This window comes from Ursus arctos, chromosome X, assembly GCF_023065955.2.
Source record: "Ursus arctos isolate Adak ecotype North America chromosome X, UrsArc2.0, whole genome shotgun sequence".
Lineage (NCBI taxonomy): Eukaryota > Metazoa > Chordata > Mammalia > Carnivora > Ursidae > Ursus > Ursus arctos.
The window spans coordinates 12,219,743-12,227,203 of NC_079873.1; the positions used below are offsets into that span (position 1 = coordinate 12,219,743).

The 7,461-nt window shown below is 37.2% G+C and overlaps 1 long non-coding RNA gene across 1 annotated transcript in view; it reads left to right on the top strand.

Moving 5' to 3' along the window:
* Window positions 1-6,979, top strand: part of LOC113242276 (uncharacterized) — a 132,483-nt gene extending 125,504 nt beyond the window's left edge. The window contains exon 5 of the long non-coding RNA XR_007188403.2: window positions 6,830-6,979. This is a non-coding gene — a long non-coding RNA (uncharacterized LOC113242276). The remainder of the gene's footprint in view (window positions 1-6,829) is intronic.
* The last annotated feature ends 482 nt before the right edge of the window (window positions 6,980-7,461 follow it).

A 7,461-nucleotide genomic window follows, 5' to 3' on the forward strand; every position in this document is an offset into this window, starting at 1 on the left:
TATACAAGGCCTACTTGTAATGATTTCTTTCATCTTTTTACACCTGAAAAAAATCTTTATTTCTGCCTCCATTTTTTAAAAGATATTTTGCTGGGTATAGAAGTCCATGTTGACAATTTTTTCTTTCAGAACTTTAGAGATATCATTTCATGGTCCTCTGGCTTGCATTGTTTATGATGAGAAAACTGTTGTCATTGTTATCTTTGTTCTTCTGTACTTAATATGTATTTTTTCCTCTGGCTGCTTTTAATATTATATTTTTTTATCACTAGTTTTTAAAATTTTGATTATAATGTGTCTTATGTGGTTTTATCCATTTTTGCACCTGGGGGTTTGTTTAGCTTCTTGAATCTGTGGGCTTAAAGTCCATCAAATTTGAAAATTTTTGTCCATTATATCTTCAAATATGTTTTCTGTCTTGTCTGTTCCCCTTCTCTTTTGAAGATGACAATTACATATATATATATATATATTTGTCCATTTGAAGTTGTTTCACAGACCACTGATTCTTTGTCCCTCCCCCCCGAACCCCCAACTCTGGGTTTTCATTTTGGATTGTTCCTATTACTAAGTATTCAAGTTTGCTAATATTTTCTTCTGTAGTAGCTAACCTGTCATTAATTCCATCAAGTGTATTTTTCATCTCAGATGGTATAATTTTAATCTTTAGGGATTTGAACTGGGTCTTTTTCCAATTTTCCATGTTTCTATTTAACATGTTCAACCTTTCCTCTATATTTTGAACATATAGAATATAGTTATAAATTTTTTAAATCCTTGTTTTTGTGTTATTTCTGAGTCAGTTTTAATTGATTGATTTCTTCCCCCTTAATTTTAGGTCATTTTCCTGTTTCTTTTTATGCCGGGTAATTTTTTACTAGATGTCAAGCATTGAGAATTTTACCTTGTAAAGTGTTGTATATTTTCGGATTCCTATAAATATTCTTGAGCTTTGTTTTGGGGTATAGTTAAGTTACTTAGTAACAGTTTAACACTTTTGAGTATTGATTTTAAGTGTTGTTAGGTGAGATCAGAGCATTGTTGAGTAGTCTAGTGCTATCTTTCTGCTACTACTGGGGCAAAACCCTTTTTAGTATTCTACCCAATGCTCTGTGAATTATAAGTTTTCCACCCAGCCAGCAAGGAATGAGCACTATTCCTGGTCCTGTGTGATCTTCAGGGATTTCTCCCTTTAAACTTCTCTGGTGTTCCTTTCCTCATGTGTATGTACTGACCTATACTCAGTTGAATAGTCAGGGGGTACCCTCTGCAGATCTCCAGAGTTCTCTTTCTACGTAACCTTTGCTTCTTTAGTAACTCTTGCCTTGCCTTCTGTGGCCTCCCAGCTCTATATTCTCAACTTGGGAGTCTGTCAGAACTGTCCTGGGTTTTTTTCTTCATGTAGTAAGCTTGAGCAACCATAGGGTACATCTCATTTGTTTGTTTGTTTTGTCTTTTAGAGGTCATTGTCTTTTGTTACCTGATATTAATGTCATAAAACCATTTTCCATAAATCTTATCCTTTTTTTTTTTGGTGTATCTGTCAAAAAATTATATCGGGCACCTATTATTCTCTCTTAGCTGGGAATGGACATATCATGGAAATCCCCTTTCATTTTTAACCCTCTACATGCAATCAGTATTCAATTAATAGTTGAGCTAACTTTTATATATGGCTTATATTCTTGAAAAAAAGGGTCTAGGTCTGTTTTAGGTTGCATACTTCAGAAGCAGAACCTGAAATGTGGACTTTTTTGTAAATGCCTTATTTTTTTTTTAAGATTTTATTTATTTATTTGACTGAGAGAGACAGCCAGCGAGAGAGGGAACACAAGCAGGGGGAGTGGGAGAGGAAGAAGCAGGCTCCCAGCAGAGCAGGGAGCCCGATGCGGGGCTCGATCCCAGGACCCTGGGATCATTACCTGAGCCGAAAGCAGACACTTAATGACTGAGCCACCCACGCGCCCCTTGTAAATGCCTTATTGAGGAAATTTTCTCAGAAGGGAATTGAGCGGAGCAGTACAAGACAAGGGAAGGAGTCAAGCAAGGTTGCGATCTCAGCTGGAGACTATCTAGAGCTTTCGGGGATCTCTAGAGCACAAATTGCACCACAAAGTTGGTTCCACCTTCAGGCAAATGTGGGGATGGGAGGGCTTTTGTATGTCCTTGTCACTAAGTTAATGGGAATAAGCTGCTTCTTGCAGGGGATGACCTCCCCAGTGACATGGCTCCCAATCAGACAATGCCAGTGTTTTTAGAGAAGGAGCCAGCTGCAAGCTGTTAACAGCCAACACTCATGGTGTGTGGGAATTGGATATATGGATTGAGTAGAGGGACCTGGGAAGAACAACAGCAACATTCCCTATATTGTTTTATGAGTCTTTTATCTCCAAAATGCCTTGTACTCAGTAAGCATTCTATACGTTAGTACCTTAAAGTATAGAAGTGCAGCAATAGCACATTTCCAAGGAATAAGTTATTTCATATGAGTAATTTTACATTTCTTTTTCTTTTTTCTTTTTATTTGTTTATTATTTATTTTTTAAAAGATTTTATTTGAGAGCAAGAGAGAGCATGAGCAGGGGGAGGGGCAGAGGCGGAGGGAGAGGGATAAACAGACTCCTCACTGAGCATGGAGCCTGACATGGGGTAGATCCCAGGACCCTGAGATCATGATTTGAGCCAAAGTCAGACACTTAACTGACTGAGCCACCCAGGCACCCCTAAATTTTTTAGATATTAAAGACTGTACTTTTTAAAACTTTTAAAAATTTATTTATTTATTTATTTGACAGAGCCGGGGGTGGGGGGCGTGGAGAGAGCACAAGCAGGGGGAGCGGCAGGCTGTGGGAGAGGGAGAAGCAGGCTCCCCTCTGAGCAGAGAGCCTGACAGGGGGCTCAATCCCAGGACCCTGGGATCATGACCTGAGCCAAAGGCAGATGCTTAACCTACTGAGCCACCCAGGCGCCCCTAAAAACTTCTTGATGAGAATGTTTCTAAAATATATCATATATTTTCCTTACATCGCACAGAAGATAATGAGATCAAAATGGTCTTTCCATGATTACTCAGGGTGACAGTTTCGGAACCTTAAATGTTTTGCTGGGGTGCAAGTCAGTAGGAGCTTCCTTTCTAAATCTTTAGGCGAATTTTGGGAGCTACTGTACAAAGTGGTATGCAGGGCTGTCAGATAGCAGCTGTCATTACTTCTAATAGTACACTGGGTTTTTGAAAGTTTCTTCAACTTCAGATCTCTGAGGTTGGAGAAGTCTGATGATCAAAGATGTCAGGCTTGTGAGAAAATAAGGTGTGAATTATGTCCTGAGAGTTTCTCCTGGAATGGATTACAGTGCTTTAGCACTTTGGCAATCAACAGAAGATGTATCAGGTGTTAGAGCGTGCTCAGGCTTGGTTCTTGTTTGTAGCCCTGCTCTGAATCCTGGGGCGCTCTAGACTTCAGCATCTATGGGAATGCTGTATTCAGAGTCCATCCATGATTAAAATGTTGATTGACTTTTCAAATGAGAGAGTTGATTTGACAAATTTCATTCTTATGGGCATTAAGGAATTGAAAAGACAGAATTTGCTTTGCTAATTTTCTGACTTAGAACCTTTAGAAGTCATGTGTGGCTTTTATAGTCTGAGATTAAGGAATGTTTTAAAGTAGGTGGAGAATTAAAATGGGATGTAAGAAAAGGAGATTGACTTTGCAGTGCAGTATTTCATGGTTTCCAAAACCCTTTTCTCCAAACTGACAGTGAATTTAGTGGTACATTTTGTATGGCAAACACGGGTTTATTTATGTCTCTGTCCTGAATTGAAGCTGAGAATATAAAGTATCCAGATACCTGGAGCTGTTTTTCCTGATGATGTTCTTACTGCTTGGGAACTGACTGTGACCTGAGGGGTGAGCGGGGCAAGCCAGGGGTTTGGGCACAGTGGTGTGCTGGAGCGAGCTCCACGAAAGCCAGCTGTGTCTATCTCTTTCCTATCCCACCTTTAGTGATGTCTCACTGATAGCTTGAAATTGGCCATGATGGGAATGTTTACACCATGGAAATTGACAAACACTATAAATCAGGGTTTTTTTTTGTTTTTCTGGTTTTTGTTTTTTCCAGAGAGCCAACATTAGTAAACGTTTACCAGCATACCACTGGTCTCTAGACCACTGGCCTCAGCATAAGCCACTAATAAATGCTCTATTAAGGCAACTTTTTTTATTTTTTTATTATATTACATATTGTATGGTTCACTGGGTGTTATATGCAACTAATGAATCATGGAACTTTACATAAAAAACCAGGGATGTATTGTATGGTGACTAACATAATATAATAAGGCAACTTTTTAAAAAATCTAGGTATAATGACCGAAAATATTATATTAGTTTCAGGTGTACAATGTAATGAATTGTTATTTGTATATATTGCAAAATAATCAACATAATAAATCTAATTAACATCTGTCACCATACATAGTTACAAATTATTTTCTTGTGATGAGAATTTTTAAGATTTACTCTTTTAGCAACTCTCAAATATGTAGAACAGTATTATTTTTATTTATTTTTTAAAAGAGCTTATTTATTTATTTGACAGAGAGAGAGAGCACAAGCAGGGGGAGCAGGAGAGGGAGAAACAGACTCCTCACTGAACAGGGAGTCCAATGCGGGGCTTGATCCCAGGACCTTGGGGTCATGACCTGAGTCAAAGGCAGACACTTAACCCACTGAGCCACCCAGGCACCTCACAAAATAGTATTATTAATTATAGTCATCATGATGTACATTACATCCCTATGGCTTATTTATTTTATAACTGGAAGTTTGTACCTTGAGACCCCCTTCACCTATTTTGCCCACCCCAACCTCCCTGTCTCTGGCAACCACTATGTTCTCTGTTTCTATGAGCTCAGCCTTTTTTTTTATTCCACATATAAGTAATATCATACAGTATTTATCTTTCTCTGAGTTATTTCACTTAGCATATCACCCTCAAGGCCCATCTATGTTATCACAAATGGCAAGATTTCCTTCTTATTCATGTGTGTCTGTGTGTCTGTGTGCATGTGTGTGTGTACCATAATGTCTTTATCCATTCATGCAAAGATGGATACTTAGGTTGGTTCCATAAGTTGGCTATTGTAAATAATGCTACAGTGAACATGGGGATGCATATATCTCATGTTTTTCTTTTGTTCAGTTAAATATCCAGAAATGGAATTGTTGGATCAAAAGGAAGTTCTATTTTTAATTTTTTTGAGGAGTCTTCATGCTGTTTTTCATGGTGTGAGCACCAATTTACATTCCCACCAACAGTGCACAAGGGTTGCATTATCTCCACATCCTTACCAACACCTATTATTTTTTTGTCTTTTTGTTGATAGCTATTCTGACATGTGCGAGGTGATATCTCATTGTGGTTTTGAATCACGTTTGCCTGATACGTGGTTACGTTGAGCATCTTTTCATGTACTTCTTGGCCATCTGTATGTCCTCTTTGGAAAAATGTCTATTCAGATCCTCTGCCCATTTTTTAATCACAGTGTTTTTTTTGCTATTGAGTTATATAAGTTCTTTATATATTTTGTATATTAACCCCTTATGAGTTATATGACTTGCAAATATTTTCTCTCATTCAGTAGCTTGTTTTTTCATTTTGCTGGTTTCCTTGCTGTGCAGAAACTTTTTAGTTTAATGTAGTCCCACTTGTTAATTTTTACTTTTGTTGCTCAAGTCAACTTTCTTGGACAAAGGAAACAAATTAGACTCAGGTGAACTTAGAGTCATCAATTGCTAAAATGTCTGTGTCGGGAGAGACAATATCAGCCAATCCAAACTATCTATCTAACTAACTATCTATCTATCTATCTATCTATCTATTTATTTATTTATTTACTTATATACTTACCAAAAGTAAACTGGAACTCATAAATAAAAGCAACTTGACCATATCACATATTGTACAAAGAGCAGGGTTGGGAAGAGAACCAGGTCTCTTGACTCTTTGACCAGAGAGTTTTAAAAAAGTATTTTAAATAATATAATATTATTAATAGTAGAATATTCCAAAATGGAAAAATAGAATAATAAAATTTAATAAGATATTAGCAATTAATTGTATTAGTATTTGATGTATATAATTAAGAATTGAATAGTGTTCTAAGTTCAAAACTGCCAATTTACAGTATTCTTTTTTTTTTTAATTTATTAATAATGATTTTTTATTATATTATGTTAGTCACCATACAGTACATCCCCGGTTTCTTTTTTTTTTTTTTTACTAAGTTTTAAATTTTAATTCCAGCATAGGTAACATACAGTGTTATATTAGTTTCAGTTGCACAATATGGTGATTCAACAATTCTATACATTGTTACTCAGTGCTCATCATGAGAAGTGTGCTCTTAATCCCTTTTACCTATTTCATCCATTCCCCCACCCATATCCCCTCTGATATGCTTTATTTTAAACAAGTGCCCTCAGGACACACACCTGGTTATAGAATTCTCTCTCTTTAACCCTTACCACAATCATGTGCCTTGTAATCCCCATTTTATTGAAAAAGAATCCACGATCAGAGAGGTTATATCACTGAAGTGAGTGTACACAGCAAGTGGGTGGCAAGAGCAGGAGAGCAGAAGACCCTGGTGTTTTGAAAGCCTACTCTCCTCCATGTGCCGGATTGCCTTTATAAACATGACGCTAGTGCACTGAGACTGCACCCCAATGAGGGACACCTTTACTTACTTCAGAAACACTTTGGAAAATAAAGAAAAGCTAAGCATAAAAATGAGAATTTTCTCTTAAACTGTGTTGCTTCTTTCTAGAGCTGTCTCCTTGATGGCCTCATAGAAACAGGAAAACAGCTTCGTGCCTCTGCAGTGCTCTCTTGAGTTTGTGGGATTCCCGCTGTGGCACACTGGATTGGTCCTGCTGAGAAAGTTTACTGAGTAAGCCTTGATTTCTCCAGTGATAACCTACCGTTTATCAGGTGCCTAATGTGTCTTATTCATGTATGTAGTCTACTGGGGGGAAATTTGGCATAGCTTCTGTTTGTCTTTCAGGAAAGCCAATTTTTGTGGTTAAGTATATGTGTGTCTGTGTGTTTAATATCCTAGCTTATAACAGAAATTCTTCTCTGAAGCTAAAATGATTCTTCATGGTTCCACTGTAACCTTAAACTCTCATAGCATATATGAATACTTTCTTGAAGCTAAGAAATATGTCTCCTTGAGCTAGCAGATTCGTTTTTAATTTGGGATGTTTTCTTTAAAGATTAAATATTCTGCATTTTTGGGGATTGAAGTTATAGTTTTAAAATGTGTTCCCAAATTGCATTGCCAATTCAAGTCTGGCAATAGTTCAAGTGGGCTGTAAAAAACAGATGAAAAGGTTTGGAAGCGTGTGTTGCTGTTAAGGGCAATGGGGCTGGAAGGGCTCTAAGTAAAGAGCGTTTCAG